The sequence below is a fragment of the Anas platyrhynchos genome, chromosome 11, assembly GCF_047663525.1.
Source record: "Anas platyrhynchos isolate ZD024472 breed Pekin duck chromosome 11, IASCAAS_PekinDuck_T2T, whole genome shotgun sequence".
NCBI lineage: Eukaryota > Metazoa > Chordata > Aves > Anseriformes > Anatidae > Anas > Anas platyrhynchos.
The window spans coordinates 9,512,463-9,538,842 of record NC_092597.1 but is presented as its reverse complement, the minus strand read 5'-3'; the positions used below and the strand labels follow the sequence as shown (position 1 = coordinate 9,538,842).

The following is a 26,380-nucleotide window of genomic DNA, read 5'->3' as shown; positions in this document are numbered from 1 at the left end:
TTTGTCACATATATATATATATATATATATATATATATATATATATATATATATATATATAAAGCATTATCTATAAAAGTGTAAATTTGTGTCTTGCAGACTTAGAACCGCTGGATACTGCAACAAAATCATGTGTGTTGGTTTTATTATCAACTCTAGCTTTGAATTAGAATTCCCTATATTACAGCTTGGAGCTAAACTCTGTTTACAAAACAGTATTTACACTTGACTAATTTTGCAGATCAAACTAATTAAATCAATTAAACTGGTGATTAACCAAATGAAGGCTGATTGCAAAAATTAGTGGGTTTATTTTGGAGGACTGGAAGTAAGCTAATTACTGCAGTGATTACTTGAACCTGGAGTACTCTAAATGTGGTATAAATTGAAACCTCATAGTGAATTAGACTGGGAATTCATTACAGTTTAAAGCACTGTTAATACTATTCAGGCTGCTACTCCTGTGGGAACATTTCACTCAGTATTTTGTATACTGATAAACAATCATTTAGTCTTGTCCTTTTAAATAACAGCAAGCAATTTCACACAGTATTTTTCTCTTGTATCCTGAGTCACAATTCTGTCTTGTCAGAAAAATGTAGTTACTACAACTGTCAATCAGGCTCTTGCACATTGCATGATGGGAAATGTAGTCCAACTAAACTTCCCTCCATCATAACAGAGGTGTCTGAATTTCATATAGTTACTACAGCGCTTTCTTCATTGACGTCTTACTCTGTGTTTGCTATCTCTGCTAGCATGGTGCACACAAAAAAGGGAGGTTTGGTTATTTGCTTGGCATGCTGCTTAGCTGTAAGCATAGCCCAATGTGTTTTGTACCAATTCTTATGTGTTGGTTCATACTCATGCTTGGAAATGTGGTTCTATTGACAGATTTTAGAAAAGGAAGCTGATCTGCTAGATTACTTGCTTATTTGTTTGCTGATGCAAGCTATTCTGTGTAGTGGGGGTCCTAGGCTGTCTCATTCCCCCTTACACCACCAATTAACAATGGAATATAAATGCCTACTAAAAACGACCTATACTATCGACTTCCTTAAAGCATGTTGGCTTGTAAGTAAGTTAATGAAATTGCACAGAATTAAAACAGGAAAATCTCAGAGAGCTGGAATACGATGCGGTTTGTCACTATTTCTCTTTACGTGTATGAATATTGTAAACATGCTTCGCTTTAAGCTGGCTTTGTAGGATCGTTTGTTACACACCTCACTCAACAAGCAGTTCCATTTCAGCCCTCTTTGCTCTGCTGAAGGCAGCCACTTGAGATTTATATTACATAACTGGCCTCTACTTTGCACGTTTTCACTCTGTTTTATTTTTTTCAAACACATAAGTATAGCTCACATTTGTTTAAAAATAAATTTCAGTGTACCAGAAATTCAGAACCTGGTTATTTCACTGTGCTGTCAACAAAGCATATTTAACACTGACCAAAGGCACGAGATAGGTCTCTTACAACATTACTTTCTAAAACAGTTTGTTGGTGGTAAGGAAATAGCTACATAAATACATGTATTTAATTATTTTTAAGCATACTGTTTACTTCTGTACTTGCTGATCTGAGAATTGCTTGTTTTAGTTTTTCCATTGCTATGTCTATTTTATCCAGAAGATTTTCAGATCTACATGAAAAGAATGTCAAGTGTTGAAATACGTGGAGAGTAACACTGAACGAATTTTGCTGGGTGAAATAGATCAGATCATAACCACTGGGGAAAACAATCCAAAATAAGAGATTTGCTGAAGAGAAGGCAGAGGAGACAGAGACAGTGATGGGCAGCCGTGGGTAGGTGATGGGACAGGAGACCTGGTATTCCCCGGCTGAGCTAGTGGACTGAAGTCAGTAGCAGGATTCCAGCTGCTTCTTGGGCATTAGGAGGCTGATTCTGTCTGCCAAAGGCAGCTTCTCCACATCAAGACTGGATCTGGCTGTACACAGAGCGTGGTGCTGGGCATTTTCATACCACACCAGCATGCGGTGAGAAAACACTCAAGGGAGGCGCAAGTCAGGTGTGCGGGAACAGCAAGATACTTTGACCCAGTGTGTATGCTTAGTTTAAAGAGAAAATTAAATTCTTCTGCAGCGTATTCATTTCTTGAGTACATTTCTATTCCTTGAGTACATTTCTATCACCTTCTCCAAAAACATAGGTAGATTTTTAAGTTTGTATGTGAAAATCAAGTGCAAAATGTATGATGTCTGTTTTTTCATTATTTTCATTATTATTTTTAGTGAATGTCTTTGCAAGACATTCTTAACTGTCTTTGCAAGATAGGGATTTTCTGTCTTATAAGGAGGGAGTTGTGTTAGGTTGTTTGTAGTGGAAATGAAAGATATAGTTTAAATGATCTTAGAGTGTCACAAACACTTTATTTTTAGTACAGTGCTTAAACAAAACTGGCATTTCCTTGTACTTCCATGCTACAGTTTTTTCCCTTAAAAATGGAGATTATTAGCTGAATGCTTTAAAGTTCCTTATTTAAAGCTGATTAAAATAGAACAAACTACATGGTAACTTGTTCTTACAAAATACATTAATACATGTCAATATCTGAATATATTGCAGTGACTTTGAAATTTCATTTTTTCTGATGCATTTTTCGTGAAAGTTAAACTCTGCAGAATAAATCTGAAGCAAGTTCACTAGACTTGAGTAGGTTCAGCTGAAATTAGTGTGTTCCACAATGTCCATTTTTAAACATGCTCCATTGCTTAATGCTACAGCAGAAACATAATATCATCCTGGCAGTTTCAAATGGTGGTTATTCATTTATATGGTGTTACCAGCCAGAGTGCTCATCTGGATGGTGTATATGTGGGTTTTCCACAAGAGCTCAGAAGACACGTATCCAGAAAGACAGGAAGCTGAAGGAAAGCACTCATTAACCAATACAACAGAGGCCTACAAAATAGTTCCAGTAACCCTGCCTAGAGTAAAATTGGTTAAGAAAGAAGTGTGCACACTCTTAATAAATCCATCATGTAAAAATGCATTATTTTTCTCAAGGAGATAGCAATATTATTCAAAACGTGCTAAAGTGGGCAGGATATCCCAAGAGTAATTGTGAATTATTAGGTCATAGGGACCTCATTGCAAACTATTTGCAAAACTTAATTGGTGTAATAAATAAAATATGCATGCAAATTAGACTACATTCTGAATTAAAGGAATCTGTTATCCAGCATTGCAAAGATTCATTCTAATTTAATACTGGCTTTGTATACAGTTTGAGATAGCCATGCATTATGTTTGTTCTGAAAAAAGCAGCTGGTATTTAACTAAACCCCCACCAGCCAAGTAGTGGCATCTGGTAGCTGTCAGTCTGTGGCACGGGATGCCACTGGCAGGGTGACACTGAATTCCAGCAAGTGTGTAATGGTACCATATTTAGTTCAGCATGTAGAGGAAGGTGGTTGAGCAAGGTGACAAAACAAGCAGTCCTATTTGCTCTATTCTGCCTAAAATGCTAAAAATATTAGTAGCTTTGAAAGATCTATTGCAAACCTGGTTATTTGCTGATTTATTTGCTATTCATCTTAGAATTCTAGCAATGGAAGAGCACTAATGAGGGTAGCTGATTTCATTACCCTAGATATAAAATGAGGATTATGTAGTCATGTAAGACTTTGTATCCTAAAGCAAAATCTGAAAGAATCAAAGTGAAGAGTCTCTTAGAATAAATATAAATAGATAGATATGAAACAATATTTAACACTCTCTGTCTGGTGTCGTTGCTCGACTCAATAACACTGTCTCGTCATCAAGCCCAAATCAAGTATTACATCTGCTTTTTTAAAGCAGTCGATTGAATGAATACAATGTCTTGCTGTTGTCACTTGGGATAGCACTTGATATATCCCATTTTCTAGACTTTAATTATTCCATTTGTAGACATGAATGCCATTTAGATGTAAGCTAATTCAGCATGGTAACTCAATTAGATTTGTACTGACTAGGATTTATGAAACATCAATGGATTCTTGGTGAGACCAATGGGACTCTGGTTATTTATCCCTAAGTCTTACTGATACTGCCTCTCAGGAGCTCAATTAAACATGCCAGTGATGAGAATGTTTTGTAACAGTAGTCTTTCACAATTAGACTAAGATTTTTTGTAAAGCATATCACATGTAAAGCAGGGCATCATGTATTATGCAATACAAAGTTCTCATCTGAGTAGCTCATGATGTTGAAGGGTAAAAGAAATTCCCATTATTGCTCTCTTAGTGTAATTATAAAAAAAAGATAATCCTGCTTTACAGATGTAAAAGTCAAACAATATTCAGAAAATGATGTATTAGTATCTACATCTTGCAAGCTAAAACCAAGTTTCTGTACTTAGACAGAACCCCTTAGAAACTAGGAGTTCCTTGTGTGAATTTAGAGGTCTCGTTCCACTTGTCCCTGGGATCTTTTGTGTGCGTGTGTGTCCCCTTTTTTTTGAAAATAAGTAGCAGAAGTACTCACCAAAATTACAGATTTTAAACAGTGGCAGGGGACTATGTGAATAAATCTGCATTTGTTGTCATTAGGTGTTTCACCTTAACAGGTGATGGAGGCTTACCTCCACCTGATCTTAAATTTATAGTCAGTAAAATATCCAGTCAAAATGGCTTGAATTTCCAGTGTTCTACTGAAGCCTGACAACAAGCCTTCTATGTTTTAGTGAGATGCATGTTGCTTAACTTGCTGAACTACTTTTATATTTGAGCTCAAGCCTAATGAGACTCAAAAGTGCCCTTGTTACGCTTTGATATCACTGAAAATTTTGGATGACTTTACAGTAACTCTGATTTATTTTTGTTCTTTTTAGTTCACCCCAAATACCTCTGTAACCTGCTTTTGATTGGCTCATTGTAGATGAGATTGAGCATTAGATATGGTACACAACCACTGGAGCTAGCCTGTGTCTGCTCTGTCTTCCCACCATTTGGGAAGATAGGTCTTTAGTTTTTTTCTTGAGAAAGGCAATGAAATCTCCTAGTTTTAGAAAAGCTAATGGGATCTGGTGTAAGCGACTTTCTAAGTAGGTTGCTTGTAGTAATTCCATGCCTAAATTTGGATAAGTAAGGTTTCCCCATACAGGGAAATTCTCTTTATAGGACAATCTGAACAACCAGTGAGGAGTTTGGCATCACTGGAGATGGAGTAATAGGAAATGGTGGCTCTAAAATGCTGTGAAGTTATTTCCCCTTCCCAGTAATTTTTTAGCTATGAAGCAATATAAATAGTGGTTTTCAGACTATTTCCTGTCTGTGTTAAATGAGTTTATATATTCCTAAAAATATATTAATAAATAAAGCTGTGAACAAGTCTTGAGTTGTGGTTCTTCCCCTATGTCTTCTCATGCTTTTTATGTTACTGTCAAAATTGAGAAGCTTTAGAAGGGAAGTGTATTAGGAGTCACTCAGATTAAAATTGATTTCTTGTTCACTCTTGTGCTCACTGACTTGGAGCCCTGGATTCCAGGCTGGCCAGACTGCTTTAACTGCCAGTTGTTAGCAAAGTGCCTGCTGCTGTTACTGGGAATTATTGAAAGCTTGCAGGAGGGAGCACCAATATAGCTTAACTGACATGGCAGTTCCTGAAAAATGAAGATATAAAAAAGTTTTTTAACATGGAATTATTGCACGGAAAGATGGTGTTTGGAGGGATTGATTGCTGAAGTTATTATAGCTGAGTGACATTATTTGGGTGCTGATTTTCTGTGGTGTGCCACTGTCAGATTTATAATAATGTGATCATCCCATTCTGTCACTCCTCAATTTGTTTTTCTGACTACCGTTAACACCTCAGCTGTGCACCTCAGTGCTAGTAGGCATCTATATTTAATGACTTCTATGAAAGCGAGGCAGATTTGTGCATAAAAACAGCTGGTTAGAGGTTATTTTCCAAATTAAAAACCCCAGCCTGCTACTAAAATACTTTCAACCTATCATTCTTACTAAAAGACTGTTTAAAAGAAATACAACAAAATAAGTATTCACTTGCCAAAGAGGTTGTTTGAGGACCGTATCTACTGGCTTGATTCTTGCTCTCGTTTTTCAGACAGGATCAGGCCATTGTCTGCCCAAGCTGGGAGGACTTGCTATGGCTCCACATCTAAGTATGAATTCATTATGCAATTAAGAAAGATTTCAGTTACAGTATTCTTTTTGTGCAAAATAAAGAATTACTGATCTCAGTAAAAGGGAATAGGAACCTTCTGGTAAATACTCCATTTGTTGAAAAATATTTTTGTGTAAACTTAAATATCTTCTCTAAGCTTGTGTTCTTTTTAATGAAGGTATGCTTGGGGGGAAAAGAGCTCTAATTTAAAAAAATAAAATCTAAATGGATTATTAAAATTTTCTCATCTTGGAATATTTCCTTTCATGCAAACATAATATAAGCTGGAAAATGACGTGTTGAAACATTTTTTAGATGATTTAAGCAAATCATTTTGAGCAAAATGGTTTTCTAAAAACAGTAATTTCATAAGAATGTTTGAAAACAAATGTTTGTTCCTATCAGGAATGAGTGTATACTTCAAAATTTGTACTGTAGTCCTAAACTAGAAATGGCACTTTTCTCTCTTATATTAGTTTGCATAATTGCAATTCCAAACTCCAAGTGTAGATTTGAAGTGTCACGTGGACCCAGCTGTATGTGTTGATGTGTTTTGCAAACCAGTGCCAACAATTGAGTTTAGTTCACCTCTCACTGCTTTTGCCACAGTAGATCAAGTAAGAACTGAAGTACTTTGTCAGGAACTGTGTTTTCTCTTTAATTGGCTCAGGGCTTTTTTCCAGTCAAATGGTTCAGAGATGTTATCTTATTCCCTGGGGAAGGGAGGAGGGAAGCTGGTAACTCTCAGCAATGCCATCTCATTCACCAAGTCTGTTGGCAAACTCAGTGAAGAGGGAGGACTCAAGGCTTGGAAACTTGAGCACATAGTGCAGACTGTGTTTAAAGATGCATCTCTGCCCTCTAGCAGAGGGAGCACCGAGCCATGGAGGCCTAGGCCTGAGCTTCAGGAGTGTGAGATCAACGCTTCCTGGAATTTTACTCCGTTCTCTTCAACTCAGTAAAAGATGAACTTTCTGAAGGGAAACTTTTTCTTTCTCCAGTAAGAAAAGAGGAGTGGAGGCTCTCTGGTCTCTCTCTGCTTCCTGTTCACAAGGAAAATTTCACTTAGCCGCTTCATTCAATTCCAGTTCACATGCTTTTCACTTCTAGGTCTAAGAAGGATGGCCTGCACTCTTACTCAGCACCTGTAACTTGCTCCTCTTAAATAGCATCATCCAAATGTTATAATTATTTTGAGTCTCAAAAACTGACCTTGAGTTTGAACTAAGTTATTTAGTCACACCGGTTCTTTGGTACACATGATATACATGCACGTGCATAAAGCTGAATTCGCTCCAGAATCAGGACTGGAAGAAACCCAGCAAACCCAACAGCTGGTTGTCTGGTCCGTCTTCTCTCCCAAATCAGGATGAGCTATACAGAAGTGGTAGTTTGTTTGTTGGTTTATTTTTACAAAAGTGATTTTTGCCTACACCTTGATGATGAAGATGCTACAACCTATTCCAGTACTAATGCTAACACTTGATAATAGTCTTTCCTACTGAAGTATGTTACTACTTTTTCCTCTTGCCATCATCACAGATGTTGAGAAAAGTTAATTTCCTTAATAGCAGTCTTTATTTCTGTCCTATTAGAAACTTCTACAAAAGAACAGCAAGCCCCAGTTTCTTCAGTTTTCCCTTGTGGAGCTCGCTTGCTGATATTCTGTTCACTCTGGTTGTCTTCCCCTGGACTAATCTCCATTTAGTCTGTATTTTATTTATCTTGCAAGATTACTTTGGATTCTGTTCTTGTTTTTGAGAATATTTGTAAGCCTTCCTACCTTGTGACAGTTTTATAGGCTTACCCTCTTTTACCCTTCAGGTCAGTAGTGAAAGTACTGATCAATACTAATGTGTGACAGAACCATATAGGAATTCAGTGTGACAACTTCCCAGTTTGACAGTGGAATACTAGTAATTGCTCTCTAGAGTGGTTTTCTACTCATTTTTGAGTTTACGTTCTCTAACGGATATTTTTTTCCTTTCCACTGATGAGATTGGCAAGGCTTTTTTACGTCATCTCTGAAGAGCAAAGTCAAAGCTTCAGATATCCACCGCCTTTTCTCTATCCACAAGACATGAACATCCTGTTGCAGAAGGATGTCAGATTTCTGAAATGGAAATCATTGCAAATTGCTGTTAGCCATTACTATATGTTATCTGCTGCTGCTTGTATGTTGAAGTATTGCTTAAGCAGTAAGCCTGTGCTCAATGGTTTGTAATTCTCTGACCCTTCCTTTTTAATACATGGACTGTATGTGCTCACCCCTTCCACTTTAACATAACTTCAAACTTCAGGGTAGTTTTTAATGTTCTGTTAACTTTTTTTTTTTTTTTTTTTTTATGATTGCATTTGAAGATGAGCATACCAATAAAATTCAGTGGTTGTGCTAGCTTTCATGGAAGAATGGAACCTAGCGTTATGAAATGGGTATAGCCATATAGCCAAAAGGTCTGTCAGGAAATTTTCCAAACTGAAAATAAACATTATGTGGGCAGTGTTAGAGATAAGTCATGCACATGGAAACTAGTGGTATGTTGTGGCAATATAATTGTCAGAGCAAGCAAAGTGAAAACATGCATAAAATGCCAATAAATCTGGGAGAAAACATAAGGTAATTTAACCTTTCAATAAGTTTGGTTTTAGTTTAATTCAATGGGTATTATTTAATACAGCTGGCATATGACCAGGTTTTCCCAGGCAAACCCTATTTTCCTTCTTTGAAGATTTGCGCTATTAGAATGGAATAGATGATCTTAGAGGTCTTTTCCAGCCTGAATGACTCTGTGATCCTATGAGTGTGAGGCATGTGGACATTCCATTCTGGTTTTTGGCATCTTATTAATCACCAAGGACAATAGGTTAGGTTCAGACATGTCCTGGACAGGACATCCAGCAGGTATACATACATCTGTTTTGCCAACTGCATCAGATCCACCATACAAGAGTTGCTCTATACATGGCCTGTATACCATCTACAGTGGAGGATACACCATATCTTACTGATTGTCTAAGCAGACAAGTAGGTCTGATGTGTTTTGCAAGACATGGGTGTCCAATTATCTGATTTTGCATGTATACTCACAGAAGATAAGCACTCATGTACCTGCCTGAAAATCTCCCAGGCAAAATGCTGGAGACCTAATATCTCCAGGCATATACTGCACTGTGGTAACTTGAGGGTAGAGTCTCCCGCTTGGGTAGTCATCCATGGGCCCTGTAACAACCTCCTGTATTTCCAATGTTTCATTCTTTCTTTTGTTTTTTAATCTCTCCTTTTGAAATCCTGACTAGAACAAGGTCTGGGTAGCTGGTGGAAATGTGGTGAAGAATCAAAGCCTGTGTTCTGTTGCTACAGCTACCCTGCGTGTGCATGTAACTGCTGGTGAGGTGCAGAGTAGCACAGCTGGAGTTGTGCTAGTCTGACAGCTAGCATCAAATCCTGGCTCAGCATCCACTGAACTTGAGCAAGATGTGTAACTATGGGACCTATTTGATCCTTAAATTCATGCTTTGGCCCTTAAACTGAGAACACTTCTGTCCTGTATACCAGGTATTGTACTCTAGGCAGCAGAAGTAGAGCAATGAAGAGATCCTGCTTCTGGAAGCAGGGAGGAGGGAAGAAAGAGAGCAGGTCTCACCTGCTATATGCAGTGACACCAAGTGATCTGAAATGTTTCTTCTGCTGGTCCCTGCGAGCCAGGCCCACCCTTGCATTGGAGCACTCCGCCAGTTTCAGGTGATTGTTGCTCCAATGAGGTGTTTCACGCCTGGAATTATTTCTTTGATGGAAGAAATGGAGAGCAGACCCAGGAACAGATGGCTGATAACGACATCTTAATTCTAGAGAGAACGAAAGTGGTATTTCATTATGGAGTGGTATATTTAAATTGCCTTCAGGTGTTAGTTTAAGAGAGTAGAGAAAAAAGAAAAGTTAAAAAGATTTTTAAGATTTAGTAAAAGGGATAGAGTGGTACAAATCAGACCTAGTAATAATGCCCTACAAACCTGTCAGATTGTAGTAATGTGACAAGCGGTAGCTAAAGGGAATCATTGCCCCATGTATGGTGATGGACTTGTTTCACTTTGATGAAGCAACTGGTTTGAATTATTAGAAAAATGAACTGTTTGCCCTGGTTCAGAATTTCCAAATGCCCCTTCAGGATAAAAAGGACGTGTATTATGTCTTTTTTAATAATTTGAGAATCAATTTTATGCTATGCAAAATGCTCTCTCTTTAAAGCACTAACATAAATTTTAAAACAAATTTGTGGTGCAACTGACTTTAGTGACTAATAAGCTTCATTTAAATAATTTCTTTCCTCTTGCTAAACTTTCCTACAAATGCTGAGCTTCCTTTAATAAACATGCAATCCTAAAGGTTTATTATGACACTTTCAGTAAGCAGAATTCTGGCTGATAAAAATGTTGACATAAATTAGGATTAATCAAGCTAATTCCTCAGTGAATTTATGGTCTTTATGTACAAGAGGCTGGAAAACTGTCGTTTGGAAGACCTGTGTCATATACAAAGCCACAAATGGACATCTTTTGCACAAGCTGTCATTGCAATGCTATTAGTTTTGCTATATATGTAATCTAAATTGTGTAAAAGATGAATAGGGATCCGTGCACAAACACTTTCAATCTGTTTGTACGCATTTGAGGAAAAGCTCTCATAGATTTCTTAAAAACACACAAATTAATATTGCTTACTTTTCAGCAGGGGTAAATTAGGGTCTTGGAGACCTTCTTAGAATAGTCTGCAGTTAAATAATATTGCATGTTTTTCATTTTACCATGATGAATGCAAAGCTATTAAACAACCTTTTAAAGAGTTGGTGTAATTATCTGTAAACAGTAATGTTACAAAAAAAGGTCAAGTTGTCCTGCCATTAGAAGTTTATGGATATAAACTGGATTTATGTTCCCATAAAATGGGCACCGGCTAACTAGATTAATTTTACACAACTAAACCAACTGTAGTAATATTTAGAAACAATAAAATGATACCAATTAAAACAATTTTATTTTTTGTGTCATATTGATTAATGGTGCACTAAAATTAACCAAAGACCTTAAAATCAGAATGGTTGCAAGAAGGCATCCACATCTCAGCATTATTACCAACAAGAAGAGCAGTTAAGGGAGATGGCCCTGCAATAGTATGAATATTTAATTAATAATTAGTCATGTAATTTCTCCTCAGGAATTATTATCCCTCAAACTGGTTTGTGAATTTAATTATTAGCAGCCTTTTTGTTTCCATGTCCCCTCATTACTGTCAGGATTGATGTAACATAAACTTCATTAAAAATTAAAGCAAGAGTCTTAATTACAAGGCTACCCTGACTGAAGTCAGAATTAGCCAAGTCAGTGATGTGCAAATGAGTGCATTATTTAAGAAACATGCTGGAAGTAGTTATGCTAATGTGGAAGGTTCACAGTAGCAGACCTTTTCACTTGCAGTTGCATATTCATTAAATGCACTATGCAAATTTAATGTAGCAGCCTTAGTAATGCGTTGTTAATTTATTCAGATTTATTGAGTACGACTTATAAAAAAAAGTACAAATTTAATTACTCTATCTGCTAGAATGATATTAGGAGAAATAGTGGAGGTTTAAAATGTGTTGATCTGGATTACCGCAGTTTGATGGAGGATGTAGTATCAAAGGACACAATTTTGATAACTAGGCTTGAAAGAATATTTGATTTACTTATGGAATGATCTAAGAAATCACTAAAATTGCACATGCTACTTCCCAATAGGAAAGTTTAAAAAAAAAAAAAGTCTCAGTTGTATTAACTTAAGAGCGAAAGCAGTGCTGAGTCCACAGTCTAATGGATGTAATGATCCTACTGAGACCAGTAAAGGTTATGTATGGAGATCTATGGGAAGGAAACTGTCTTTGTGGAAAGTTCACTGGTTATTGCATGTTCCTTTGCAAAGCTGCTGATCATCAAGTTTAACAACAGGAATCCTGTCTCTTTGTAACATTATCAGCAAGCACAAGGCAATTTGCTAGCTCTGGCTGATGTGGAGTTTAAAGTTCTGCTTTTCTTTTTACTTTACAGTTTCCAAACAAAACAACAAGAAGACTGTAGATTTACCATGGTGGAAGAATTCTTAACTGGTATGTTTTTCCCTATGAAGGCTATATGTATAGGGGGAAAAACAATCCAATTGGATTGTGGTGTTGACTTTGAAACTTATTCCAAAAAATTTGGACCATTATGGAGAGACTTGTGCCAGCAAGTCATGAGTCCTTGCTGTCACGGGGAATAGAAAACCTGAGCTGAAACAATTAATTTCTAAACGTCTTTGCTTCTCCCCTTTTTAACGGTTCCTGTTTTTTTTGTACCACCTCAGGTACATCTTCAGAAGATTAATTACTGCACATCTTGTGCTTATTCAGTCATCAGCTTCATTGCTAGGTATCCATAAAAGTTTAGACAATATGTAGACATTTAAAAGGGCAAAAGCCTGAACTGCTTAGTGGACAATAAAAGCACAAAAGGACCCAGTTCTTCCTGATGTGGTTAATCCTTCCTCATTCTCTCCTGTGTAGGATCATATGTTTTACTCACTACTGGATTGTCTAAGCACCATCAGGCTGTACCTTAGGCTATGCAAGCTTGACGCTTGCTAAGGGACTTTTATCACCTTGAACATGTGTGATCCAACCTCCACTGCATGAGAACAGCAAACCTTCTGTGTCTCATTTTAAACTTTAACAAGTTTTTCTGATCCCAGGTACCGAAGTCTTCAGGTTTTAGTCTGTGGTAGCACAGGCCCTTTTGCATTACCAGTCCTCTGGCAAAGCTAATTGGAGAGCTTCTTGCTTTCTTAACTCTTGCCTCTTGTTTCTGCTATGTTGGTGAGGCTACCATCTCCTCTGTCCCCTGAACCACACTGAAGGAATGACCTAGACTGTTCACTTTTCTTTTAAATCACTTAAAATTAACTGCTGTTATTGATGATTATGTTTCTTAAATTGTGTGGCCACAGCTTATAAGCAGTGGAATGGACAAAGAGTCCATAATTGGATGTGTATTCTTAAGTCATGGATTTGTCTTATAAAAACAAAAAGCCAAACCAAACCAATTTCCCAAACCTTCCTCATTCTCACACCTTCCCTGTGCTTTACTAGTTCTTACTGCTATAAGCATTACTGTAGAAAACATCAGGGACCTTGTTTTTCTGAACTGGGGGAGTTATTTTTAGCCAAACCTTCTCCTCATCCATCTACCTGGCAAACTCATGCTGTGGCATCATAGCTGGCAATGCAGATCTAACATTGAAACCACTGGATAAGGGAGACAAGGGGCTACTTGTTCTGGCACACTGCCACCTTCAGCATGTGCCATACTGCAGTCTAAGAGGACAGCATCCATGGGCACAAGGAATGGAAAGGGGAGGTTGGAGACAGAATCAACAGGCTCCTTTCATCATGACTATACTATTGAACATGGAAGTGTGCACCTACAGCTTCTCTGTCTGTATCTTCAGTGCCTTTCGTTGCTAAATATTGAAACTGACTCTTTGTTCAGTTCTTAATCTGAGCTGGGATCCATCCCATTTTTGCCAGATGGTTTGAAGAATCTGCAGAAATCTGCCAGTCTTTTTCCCCCTGCCTTTCTTGTAAGCAACTGGATCTGTCAGGTATGGGTAGAAGGCCAACTGCCTCACCTATCTTTTTTTTTTTTCTTCCCCATCTCCCCTTAAGGCAGAAAATCCTTTCCGGTAAACTCTTCTGCTCTAAAAAGTAACCGTCTTAAGATTGTCACACAAAAAGTACATGTACAGAAGTATTTGCCTCCTCATATGTCAGGCAGCTCACTTTGAACATCAAGCAGTCTGCCTAGCATGAAAGTGGGCTCATCTTGTAGATCTTTGAATTGCTGTCTCTAGGGAAATCTGGGTTCCTATTTCTGTTAGCCTGGTTGGATATCTGAAGTTAGATAGAAAAATTCAGGCCTCTCTACCCACGTACATTTATATCCCATAATCTAAATTTGTTAACAGACTGGGCCACATCCTCACACATTTATTTGCAGCTGTTTATACATAAACATGTATAGCCAAGGTGTTCTTAAAATGTTCTGGGTAAAATTACCCCCTTTGCCTAAGGGAGGATTGCTTGGTATCCTACACATTACAGGCGTGTAGTTTGAAAAGCATATGTGGTGTTAGAAAGTCTTTAATAGTGTAGCTTCTTGAATGGTCTCTGTGAGAAAAAGCAAGAGGTGTGGGTGTGCTGCAAGGCTCTTTCCTGCTCCTTACCAAGATTTCTATTTCATACATACTTCAGTGAAAACAGCTCTCGATAAATTCACATTCATTCTTATTTCACTGGCATATCCAGTCATAAGAGAAAAACTTCTGTTAGAAGCATAGGCTGGCTCATCTGACAGTTTGCTCAGAGTGAAGTCTTAGGAAAACTGTGCCTTCGTCATGTGGGTGGTGAGATTAAATGATATGCAGTGTATGTTCAGAGTAGTTGAATGATTAGGCACTTACATCTGTTTAATTAAAGAATGAGCTTCAACCTCTGTTTAATTAAGGACTAGCTCATTTCAGTTGTGATAGCATGCTGGGAGTTTGTGATTCAAATCTAAGGATAGCAGAGAAAAAGGTTGATCTCCTTTCCATCCTTAATAGCCAGTGGTACACAGCACAAAGCAAATAAATGATTTGTGGGTGTGTAATGTAAGAATTTGTCCATTATCAGAGGAAAACTATACTTAAGGTAAGATTTGGGTCCATGTGCAGAATAGGAAACCATACGTGTTGGTGGTGGGATGAAGACTGACAAATATCATTTATCAGCTAGCAGTATATGTATTCTAGCTTTACCCCTGGAAGGTCTTACTGCCTTAGCTTGGTCTTGTAAGTGCTTTATTGCTAGTAAGACTGAGCACCTTGCAGAAGCCAAGGAGAAAAGGAGCTGTGGCACAGAGACTGCAGCTTAGATTTTGAGAAACTTGCTGTATCCAATTTATCAGAAGTTTTGAAAGAGTTTGGTATAGATCTGAGATTCCCATGCCCTGAAGTTGTATTCCAACTAGTGGGCTGTCCTTTCACTGTCTTCACTGTGAATTTGTGGCAAACTTTGTTGTAGAATGAAGCTAAAACCAACATTAATGGGAAAAAAAGAAACAAATGAAGGTGGTGCTGTATTGTGTTCTTTTCCTGCAACAGTTAAAGGTAAATAAGAAATTAGTATGGAAATTAGAAAGAAAAAACATGAGTTTTTATAAATCTGCTGAGGGGGGACTGTTGAAAAGCAATTGTCATGATCAGACTTACAGATCTATGTACCTAGTTCAGGCTGGCTGTGAATTCTAGCTACGTTGTGACATGGTACTTGGCTGTCCCATAGGGAAGATTGGCGAGTAAACATGCCTGCTTCCACATTAAGGGATAGCATGAGCTCATGCTAAGGACTCATACTGGAGTATTAAAAGAAATTGGATTAACTTTCAAACTGAAGTGTGGAGTTTGTTCATCATATATTTATCCTGTATGTGTCTGTAGTCCCAATGCACCCACAAAATAACCATTCTGCACATGTGCAATATGAGTAAAGCCAGAATTACACCACACTTAGTATTTATTCTATCCTGTGACTAGTCAGATTGGAGAAACCCCTTAACAGATAAAGTAATTCCCAGCCTGGATGCCTCAGGTTTCTAGCGATTGTTGAGTTTCCAAGCTGAGACACGAGGCAGACAGATCATTAAAAGCCTGTGTATGCCTGTGGCATAGCAACTGCAATATAGCTTACGGAAAGCCAGCCTATTCCCTCTGCTGTCAAGCATAATGTGCTTCTGGCCTGAAGACAAGGCAGAATTTGGGGGATGCTTGGGTGATGTAACCTTGTCACATATGTCACAACATTTAGGCTTACTGTAGCAACAGTCATGCATGTAAGTTTAGATGCAACGATACTTCTGCTGTCCAGTTCTGAGTCCAGGTACCTTTGATGTCTGTATCAACTTTGAAACTTGGTCAGAAGGAAGTAGGTATGTAGCTTTTTTGAAAAAATCTGATTATATATCACTTTAATTTTTTGCAACTATTTGCTAGTATAATGAAATTAAAAATTGAAATAAACAATTATTTTAAAAGTAGCTCTTTTTTCACTACAATAACTTAGTATTGTTTGGAAATGTTTGTATAACAAATAATTTCTTGTGTATAGACTTAATTTTGGTAGATACTATGCTTTCATTTGTAATTAATCTGACCGGCATTTTCTGACCAGGAAGTTGTAAGGATTATGAATTTTTGAAGAGGTGATCTCATGCTTCAGTGTATGTGATGACTGTAACTAATACAATAAGATGAAGCATTGCTCTATGAATAGGTTTCTTTTCCCATATCTGCTGTTTGTTCAGTCTTCCTCAGTGTCTGTTGATGCATGGCATTGCTCTTAGAGACAAGGTATGGGATTGTTGCTTTTTTGCATGATGTTGCTTTCTGTATTGTGCATATGTAGTAGCTAGTAAGAGAAGCAATTCAGTCAACACACGTGCATTAACTTGTCAGACTAGATGCAGTTACAGCCCTTTCTAGATCATCGCTATGGTTTTATAAAGATCATACACGAAGAAAACCACAGTTGTTAGTTTGTGACAGGAGCACGTTCTGTACTGAACTTTTTAAAAAGACAATTTGTCTTTAACTTGAGGAAAAAAAAATGTAGTTTTCCTGTAGGAGTTGTGTTTTAGTTTCTTCTCAGGACTTTAAAAAGGCTAGGCTACTTTGAATACTGAGCAAGCAGAGCAGCTGAAGCCATCCTCGGTGCAAGTTTCATATTCCAGTGAATAATTTCTCTGCTATTATGGGTATTCTTTTATTTACGAATTCTTTTATTCACGAATTAAACTGGTTTAATCAAGTTGACAAGTTTGGGCAGCCTCTCATCTTCCTTCCTCCCCAATCCTCCACCTACCACATTAACTGGAGGACAAGTTTATGATCTCATTAGTTCTGCATATTGGTTCACTTAGGACAAACGTAAGATTAAAAATTTCACTCAACTTTGACCTGTTATGAAAGCATTTAACCCACCAAAGACTACTCAGGTATTTCTGAGCCATTTGACAACTCCAGGATCTGACTTCCTGTAAAATCTAAATTTAAAAAAAAACAAAAAAAACAACTTTGAGCAGATGCCTTTGTTCACCAGAATCACTGCAGATCCAGAGAACTGGGCTTCCGGAAGCATTTTCTTTGCTGTGCCGTCTTGCTCGCAGCTTGTACAGACACATTTCTGTGCTGATACAAAAGAAAAATTGATTATAGCGGGCTGGCAATCGCGTGAAGTCGGGCACCTTCTTCCTTGATTGGCTTATGACCTGCTGATGCAAGGGAGACTGGTTCTTGTTGTTCTCTCCGTTGTGTCACATTGCATTGTGCTTTGTCACAGTGCATCTGCATTGTCAGTCCACACTTGAATCTTGTTGAGGTCGCCACCTGAATTCTTGCTGCAGGGAGTTTGAGGGTTTAACTGTATCACGTGTCGCTCTTGGTGATACCTCCCTGATTAATCAGAGATTAATCTCCTGATGCAGTTCCCGACAGCTCTAACAGGCTGTGATGTTCTGGGATAATGCTGTAACTCATACTTCCTGCTGCTTGAAGCCATTATTTTTCATGTAAGGTATGTTGGTCCTATATAGCGATTTTTACAGGTGTCTTTGTATCCCATGACAAAGATTTGAGGCCTGGCACTACTTTTTCTATGTTATTATTGTAATTCCAAGCTCTATAAGCTATTCTGGGGGCCCCTTCTCTGTCAGGTATTTGGAATTTACAGTCTGTCTCCCTTGCCCTCTTTGTCAGACACGAAGGCTCTCTTGCCTTAACTGAAGATGATTTGCCATATGGTAAAATGGGTTTGCTCTCTATTAAATGTTTTTAATTGCAGTGTGTTTACAAAGAGCTCTGTAAATACTTACATATCTGATGCTGCTAGAAATTAGTTTTATACTAGGTTTTCCTGGGCCTATTCCAAATGGTGCTGTTCAGAGAAGTTAAATTACATTTGCTGCCATTCAGAGCTTAATGACGGCATGCCCAGCATGAGGCTGTATGGCATCGTGCTTCTCACGCGCCCATAAATAAGACTTCAAAAGGATTACTTCAAATGATATAGGTGAGTAAGCTCACAGTGAGGTCTGGCAGGAATGCCTGTTCTAGTAGCACTGATGAAATTACTTGTATGATTTAAAGCCAGAGACTCAGCAAGTGTAATTAATCTTAAACTCTGTTGTTTGCACTAGAATTTTACATTGATTTTTTTTTTTTAGTTACCCCACATAAACAGAGTCTGATCCTGTCAACACTTTTTCAAAAGGCTCCTTACTGCTTTCCGTGACAAGTTTAATTTGAAAGAGAACATTCTTTGCTCTTGAAGAAGGCTGAAATACAAGCATCAGACTTGCGGAAATAAGTGTTTCTGTGCCATTTTAATACATGAAATTTCAGTGTAACTGGTGTGTAAAAGCCTACTAGATATCTTAAATATGTTACAGATGTGAGGTGTGTGTATGCTAAGTTGGCACAAAGCATTCCATACAGGAACCGTGGCACAAAGCAGCCCTGTCCAGGAAGCTGTGGTAGAGTTCAAAGAATTCTCAGCTGAGTGAAATAAGACACGGGCTAAATGTTTTGTTGGACTACATCATGCAATCATACAGTTATCAAAATATTTGTTAATAATATATGAATCTTCTAAACACCTTATTGAAATATCCTTGGAGGAAACGTGCAAAACAAGTTATCCAGGGCAAGTTAATCTCTAACAAACAATATTTTGAGTTTGAGTACCAGATAAATGTTTAGAGGAAATGATTTTGGAAAGCATTTTTTGAATGTTTCTATGAGCATTCTGCTTCATACCTACTATCATAATAAACAGTGGCTCTACAAAAGGGGAGCTCTTGGTTGGATGCTTCTGATGCCATTAATAAGCATTGGGGAAAAATAAGTAGAAAATAACTGAGGCTAGGGACTCAGTTCTAACTAAGATACCTCAGTCTCCATTGAAATTCAGGCTCTTGGGCAATGCTGTCCTTGGGTTTAGCTATCCAGTGCTAGCCTTTCAGTCATCCCAAGCTTCCACATGAATATTTTCCTGACATTGCAGATGTGAAAGATGCAGTGGGCCTGTTTCATGTTTCCTGAGGCCTGGTAGGTATCTTGCTAGTTGCTGCACTGCTCTGTAACACTGGCGTGGGAAGGGCTATAAGAAGATGTATAAAAGCTCTGCTGGAACAGGGTTCAACCTGCCTTGTTACACAGCTACGAGTGTTGGTATGATGAAACAGGAAAGAGTGTGAGGAACATGCACTGTGCTTTTCGGAGCCATTTTGTGTTGCGTCTCTCACAAAAACAGAGCTAAGGGCACTGAAGCTTCTGCAGACTGATTCTAACTGCTTATTGGCAAATGGGGTGTGCCTTCCCCATGATCTTATTTTTCTTGGACATGACACCATATATAGTCTTTAATTTATTGAAATCTTTGTTTACTGTCTCCCTGTAGCTTGAACAGGTCATAGCAATGATGAATGGTTTAGGAATAAGGGTAAGGTTAGATTTCATAGCTGCTATAGGTACTGGGTATAAGTAGCTTAGGTAGAGTAGGAAGGGCATGCAGGGCTACCTGTGTGGGAGGAGTCTGAACTGCGACACCATGGCTACATGGCAGCACCTGACTGAGGAAATACAAGAGGAAAAAGTTTAGAGAGAAGAATATTCAGAGCCAAATACTCTTCTGGTGTAAGTTACTTTAGCTGCACTGGCTGTGGGGGAGCTGAGAAGACCTGTGCGATTTGAGGATGTGCATTTGTATCACCAGAGAATTTCTTCTCCTGGGCTTCCTGACTCTGAAACATTAGAGCTCTAATACACCTTGATTCTCCAGCCTCCTTTAAGTTTTAAATGTCTGTCTTTTGGGTATGGTCTTAATAGACTAGGGCTTTAGGACCAGTTTCTCTGAGAAGCCGGTACTGCTCAAGAAGGGCCCTTGACACCATTCTGACTTAATGCTAGACACATCTGCAGCTACTTGGACAAAATTGACATTGTCTAGAGAGCAAAGCAATCACCTAGTGTAGCATTACAGAGCATTTACACTTGAGCCATGTTACCAGGCAGTAAATCTTGACCTTTAGGAGTTCAGAGATTAGATTTCTTTGCTACAAGCGCTTGAGATATTGTTAGGCATTTGTTGCTATTCTAAGCAGATTTCAGGGGTTACCTTTGGGTTTAAATCATAGCATCAATCATTTTTGGAAGGTTCTTTTAAAGCTGAGATAGCTTCAGATAGAAAGTAGGATTACTTTTACATTTATTGTTAGTAGTTGGCGAGAAGCAAAAAGGGGGGGGGGGGGGCAGAGGAGGCAGAAGACTGCTGTAACTTTGAGTGTTTTTTTTCCCTGTACAGTTATTTTACAGCATTTGGAGGTGAAGAAATTTTTTTCCATTCTACGAACTAAGGCACTTATTTCAATGAGTTTATAAACTAAAAAGACTTCAAAATAGGTCTGAAGAAAGGCACGATTTAAAACAAACACGTTTTAAAAATAGCAGTCCGTCAAATTCCTGCTGATCTGTAAATAAACATAGTATTCATCATCTGTTAATACTGATAAATGCTTGAAAGTAACTTGTGTTTTATAGTTATGTTCAAACCCATCCCTTCAGAAAGAGAGGTCAGTAAGATGTCAAACCAGGCCAAAGAGCCTCTGCTGCAGTCGGCAATCCCTCCTTTCCAGACAGAAAACCACTGATGATCGAATGCAGGGAGGTACACGTAGCATCTAGCTGGGAATCTTATCTACTTTTTCTCTGAGATAGAAGAATCAACACTCTTTAAGATGTTACTTTCTTTTTCCTGTCTCTTTGCCCAAACCATTGGAGTAGGTGTCAGACCCATATTTCTGTCTTTTACCTCAAGCTTATTCTTCCTAAATAGAGTTACAGCCATGAAAAAAGACTAGCTTTTCATCCAAAGTTTATATTAATATACACATGCCACAGATGTACATTTTGTAATTGCTAGCAAACGCGTGTTCCACATGGTGCTGCAGTTAGAATTTGGTAATCCTGGAATGCTTTCAGAAGAAAATCACCAAAAGAGTAAGGGATTTTTTGCTCCCTACCCAGGCCAGTGTTCCAGCATGGGAACACACTCTAACCCCTTGGGCATTGCATTAGAGAAGGGCTAGAGAGCACTTGGAGAATACAGAAAGGGAAACTTTTATTGAGAAAAGAGAAGAACGATTAAAGTGATTAACTACCATGAAGCTGTTCATTACAGAGTCCTTTAAAGTCTAAGTCTCCCAGCCCCTAGGGTTTTACTTTCTTGCCTTCTTTAATCCTGTGAAGTAAAAGAATAGGGATTTTCCTCTGAAGAAAGGAAGGGAAAGCTTGACAAGTGGGAGGAGCTCAGAAGGGGGTAAAACCTTTGTTTTATTGCTATTTGAAATCTGTAATTGATATTTATAAAACTTCATGATGAAGTAAGCTCTTCCAGCCCTTCAGAGACCACAGCCTCCAAAGTTATTTTGCTAACATTTGCTCCTAGGCAAACCCCATAAATGTACAATACAACAATGCGCTACAACTGCCTGGGCGACCTTCAGCTGAGCGGTTCCACTCCCTGTGCAGGTGATCAGCACTGTCCTCACAAGTCCTGGGTCTTGTTGCTGGTCTCTTAACAGCAACCAATTTTGAAATAACCAGGCACTGAAAGCAGCAGGTAGATACTTGACTGGCTTTCTAGAATTGTCTAAGTTTCTTTGAACACTTTTGGGATATCTTGCAAAGTATTAGAATTTGGCCTTCAACGCTTTGTCCTGCAGCCTTTGAAACCCTGGCCAGTGAAAACACCAATTTGAGCGTATTTGGAGGTAATGACAAAACTCCTAGTGAGATCCATAGGAGCAAAAAGGCATCTGTCTTGGGAGGTGATGCCTAAGGGAGCTGAAGGCAACAGAGCTGTTACCAGTTTCTCTTCTTCTGTTTCTCACATGATTGAAGATGTCAGACCTGTATCTGAACTCCCTCTGGTCTTCATTTTGCACAACTCTTCTGACTTACTATCTACCATGGTGTTGTTTGATTCCTCTGCTCTGAGCATCTAAGCACGTCACAGACTGTAGTGTGTTTGCAGAAAAGCAGTTAAGGCAGTGCTATTTCTGTTGTTATGGATGAGAAGTTGTGTTACATTTTCTCTGATTGGGTCCTCTCAGGTACCTAAATGTCTTTTGAGCTTTTAGGTTAAAATGGGAGTCATGTAGGAGCTCTGACACAGAGGAAAAAATAATAAAGAACCAAAAATCAGGTTCCCCAAGTCATAAGCCAGCAGCCTAGCTTGCCTTTATGTCCTAAGTGAAATCAGAAGTGAGGCCTTCAGAGTGGGGTACGTGAAGTGATGTCTTAAGTCAAAGCACCAAAGGGCTTTGGTATAAAGCCTTGTGAAATGTTGATATGCTTTGTTGTACTTAAATTCTGAAATGTTTGCTGCTTGTTTGAAACAGCATACATAGTATAGAAAACACGTCCTTTTGATTAAACTAAAATAAAAGGCAGGAAAACATAATCTAATTAAGACTGACTATGCTGAACCTCCATAGAAGTTTTTGGTTTGACTTGTTTCCCTCCTACTTCCTCCCCAAGAAGACACACAGTTGTTCCTACTAGCAAAAGCATGGTGTGCAGTGGTTGCTATGGTAATTATTTCTTGTAATGAGTTAGAGTTATAAATGGCTAGGATTTAATGAAGAGTTCCCTCAGGAATATCTTGATCAGTTCAGATTGCCTTCTCTGGGCTATGCATCCCTGTGAGAAACACCAGGGTGCCAGACATTCATACGCTGCAGCAGCAGCAGGATGGTTACGGTGTTTCATCACTTCTGAAATCTCCCACACTTTTTGCAAGCTAATTCTGTAGAAAACACAAGTAAGTGATGCAGAGTTCACTAATGAATCAGGCTGGGAATCTGCACGGCTCTGTGTCCCTGTACTGAGGGAGGTACTCTTGGTGGCCATGTCCAATGCACAGTACAAATGTGGAGTGGCAATAATGATTTTCAGGTTTACAGAAGCTGAAAGAATACTAATGGATTCTGTTTAAAATAAAATGATCACCCTCTTTCATGTATATGACTGCTTTGTACCATTCTAAAGGGTCCATATACCTTGCAGAGGCAAATGATGTGTTAATGTGGGCAATGTGCAAACCTCAAACCAGATTTAAAACGTCTGCTTCTCATCAAAACTTTGTATCTTAGATCTTTATAGAAACCCAGTAGAATGTTATTAAAGCAGTTATCTTTTACAGTTTGAGTCTCTAAAAATTCTTAATTTCATTTTGAGATTTTGAAGGAAATAGATAACTTGGTTTAGCAGTCCATAAGGTATTCCAGAGACTTAAATGAATCACAGAATTGTAGGGGTTGGAAGGGACCTCCAGAGGTCATCGGGTCCAGCCCTTCTGCCAAAGCAGGTTCCTTAGAGCAGGTTGCCCAGGTAGGCGTCCAGACAGGCCTTGAAAATCTCCAGAGAAGGAGACTCCACAACCTCCCTGGGCAGCCTGTCCCAGTGCTCCATCACCCTCACCATGAAGAAGCTCTTTCGTGTGTTGGGGAGGAACTTACTGGGCTCCTTTTTGTGGCCATGGCCCCTTGTCCTGTCCCCACAGACCATTGAAAAGAGGTTGGCCATATCCCTTTGTCTCCTGCACTTAAGGCATTTATAAACATTAGTAAGATCCCCTCTGTCTTCTTTTCTTAAGGCTGAACAGCCCCAGGTCTCTCAGCCTTTCCTCACAGGGGAGATGCTCCAGGCCCTGTATCATCTTTGTGGCCCTCTGCTGGACTCTTTCCAGGAGATCCCTGTCTTTTTTGTGCTTGAAGGCTGTCAAACAGTAGTAACGCTGCTACCAGGTGTGCTAGGAGCCAGTATACAGGTTACCTCCTGTCAAGTGTACAAATCGAGGTTAGAGGACTGGTTCTCTTACAAGGCCACAAACAGGTTCTCCCTGCAGTTTGGCTGTACAGCAAATGGTTTAGTTTGTTTAGCAGTGGGGATGCAATGTGGTGTTTATTTTTGGAAAATGGTGGACATGAGAACGGAAAAAAAAAATTTACGGAGTTTATCAAATATAGATCTATCTCTCGTGTTCTTTGGGGCAGTCTGTACAAAGGCACCTTGTAAGGCCAAGATAGGTCCGTATTGGTCTGAACAGATGCTTCCCTCTGAAGGCATTGATTCCTAGGGGGTGACCTGGGTTGAATCACTCTCACTAACTGCTGATTTCTGTGCACTTCCTGAACTGGAGTGGGGCCCAGATGCAGTGCGTGCTGGGAGGTGGCATGAGGCAAGGAATATCTTCAGCACAGGTTACAAAACTGCTCCAAACTTGGAGAGTTTGTTGGGGGGGGGGGGGGGAACAACAGCGTGGTGGGGATGTTCAATGTGTTGTATGTTAATTTACCTGAAATAAAAACATCAGGGTTATAATTGATGCACTTTTGGTTACTCCATTTGCTGATTTAATACTTAAGCTGGTTAATTAGGAAAAGTTTTTGTTTTTTTTCTGAGATGTACGAAACCTCTTCAGAAGTGATTTATTTTATAGAGAGATTGTTTTAAAATTGACTTTTGTCTGAACAGAGACATTTACATTTCAAGTATTTAAAAGTGACTCTGTCAGAATCTCTCACATTCTTCGTCCATCTCGTTCAGCTAATCTCTGTGCTGTTCCCCTTTTACCAGACATACCAAGGGTTCTTTTGTCGAGAGCATTGTTTTTCAGACTGTGCTAATGCATCTTTAATCATTTGTCTTCCTCTTTCTTATGCATTCGCTGTATAGTTCTGGGTGGAATTGCCTCTTCAGATTTTTTCTGTCTTGCAGTGGCATATTCAGACTCAAATTGTTGTGCTCAGTAGTGCCATTGTCACATTATAGCAGGAAAGATGCTTCATCATGTGTTGTAAAATGAGCTGAAATCTTCAGTGAGGAGCTGAGGGATCATGCTTTAGAAAAATATTCATTTTTATGCACCAAGCCATTACACTGGAAGAAGAGACTTTCAAGCTGTCCAAGTATTTTCAATCTGTAATATCACTGTATTATGTTAACAAGCTGGGTGCATGAGGTTTTCAGTATTCTGGATTATAAATGTATAAAACTTAAAGATTTTTGTAAATGGCCAGTTTGCTTTTAGATTGTAAATTTGGTAGTTGCTAACAGCAAACTTTGGCTTCAAAATATTAGTAAATTAGGTAATAGTATTAGTCTAATTAATACAGTCAAGTAAGATACTGCCTCTTTTACTGTTGCTATTTTATAATTATGGTCTTAGAACTGCCTACATGTTCAGGTAATTCTGTGAAAGGTGGCAAAGGCATACAGATGATCTCATTGTTAAACAACAGCTCATTAATTTTGGTCATTTATAGAAAGGTATTTAAGGGGAAGATGGTGATGAAAACAAATACATATTATCCAGGAACAGAAAGACCATATAGATGCAGGAAAACAAAGAAGGTATCACAGTTCAGCAAGCTAAAATTTGGTTTAACGAAATTGGACAGTTTGAATGAAAAAGCTATATAAAATTTGTGAAAATACTTGTTTAAGTCAATCTTCCTATACTTGTTATGGGAAACAATTTTGAAATCATCACAACGAATCTTCTGTGTCTCTGTGAGAACTTGTATACGGAGGAAAGTACAAAATCTGTTGCTTAAATCATTTCTGTGGAGTTATGAATGGAACTTTGGAGTTATGGCTGGAACTTTGCTTTTTAAGCAGTGAGATTATGGTGGTGGTTGTGCTCCTTGTGTTCTTGTGCTCTGTGGCTGTTGGTAGTTTACAGTTGCCTGTAACTTGGGTTGCTGGGATCAGTTTCCAAAAGAGAGGCCTTTTGGGGAAGTGTCATTGACTTTTTGGAGTCTTGTGCTTTCATACTGTTTCTGTGGATTTGTTTTGCTTTGTTTCTGTTTTTGTTTTTTGTTTTGTTTTATAAAGTAGCAAGGGCAACAAGAATTGCTGACACCATGCAGAAAAAGAGAAATAAGGGCTGTCACCTTCTTATTGCTGTTAGCAGTGCTAATAACACATAGGAAATCACCTGCCAGCTTATCTGCCAATTTAACTGTAATAAAGTAATAAGAAAATATGTTCTGATTAAGGGCAAGATTTTGAGAGTTTTTTATGA

The 26,380-nt window shown here is 38.5% G+C and overlaps 2 long non-coding RNA genes across 9 annotated transcripts in view; one reads left to right on the top strand and one right to left on the bottom strand.

Moving 5' to 3' along the window:
* Positions 1–26,380, top strand: part of LOC106019671 (uncharacterized) — a 79,834-nt gene that overhangs the window by 4,747 nt on the left and 48,707 nt on the right. For 4 of the 8 annotated variants that reach the window (XR_005268574.2, XR_005268578.2, XR_005268577.2 and 1 more), the window contains exon 2: positions 12,213–12,271. The exons of the other annotated variants lie outside the window; for them this stretch is intronic. This is a non-coding gene — a long non-coding RNA (uncharacterized lncRNA). The remainder of the gene's footprint in view (positions 1–12,212; positions 12,272–26,380) is intronic. 8 annotated transcript variants of the gene reach the window in all.
* Positions 56–26,380, bottom strand: part of LOC106019670 (uncharacterized) — an 83,741-nt gene continuing 57,416 nt past the window's right edge. The window contains exons 3-4 of the long non-coding RNA XR_011811896.1: positions 9,776–9,977; positions 56–8,244 (exon numbers count right to left, since the gene is read on the bottom strand). This is a non-coding gene — a long non-coding RNA (uncharacterized lncRNA). The remainder of the gene's footprint in view (positions 8,245–9,775; positions 9,978–26,380) is intronic.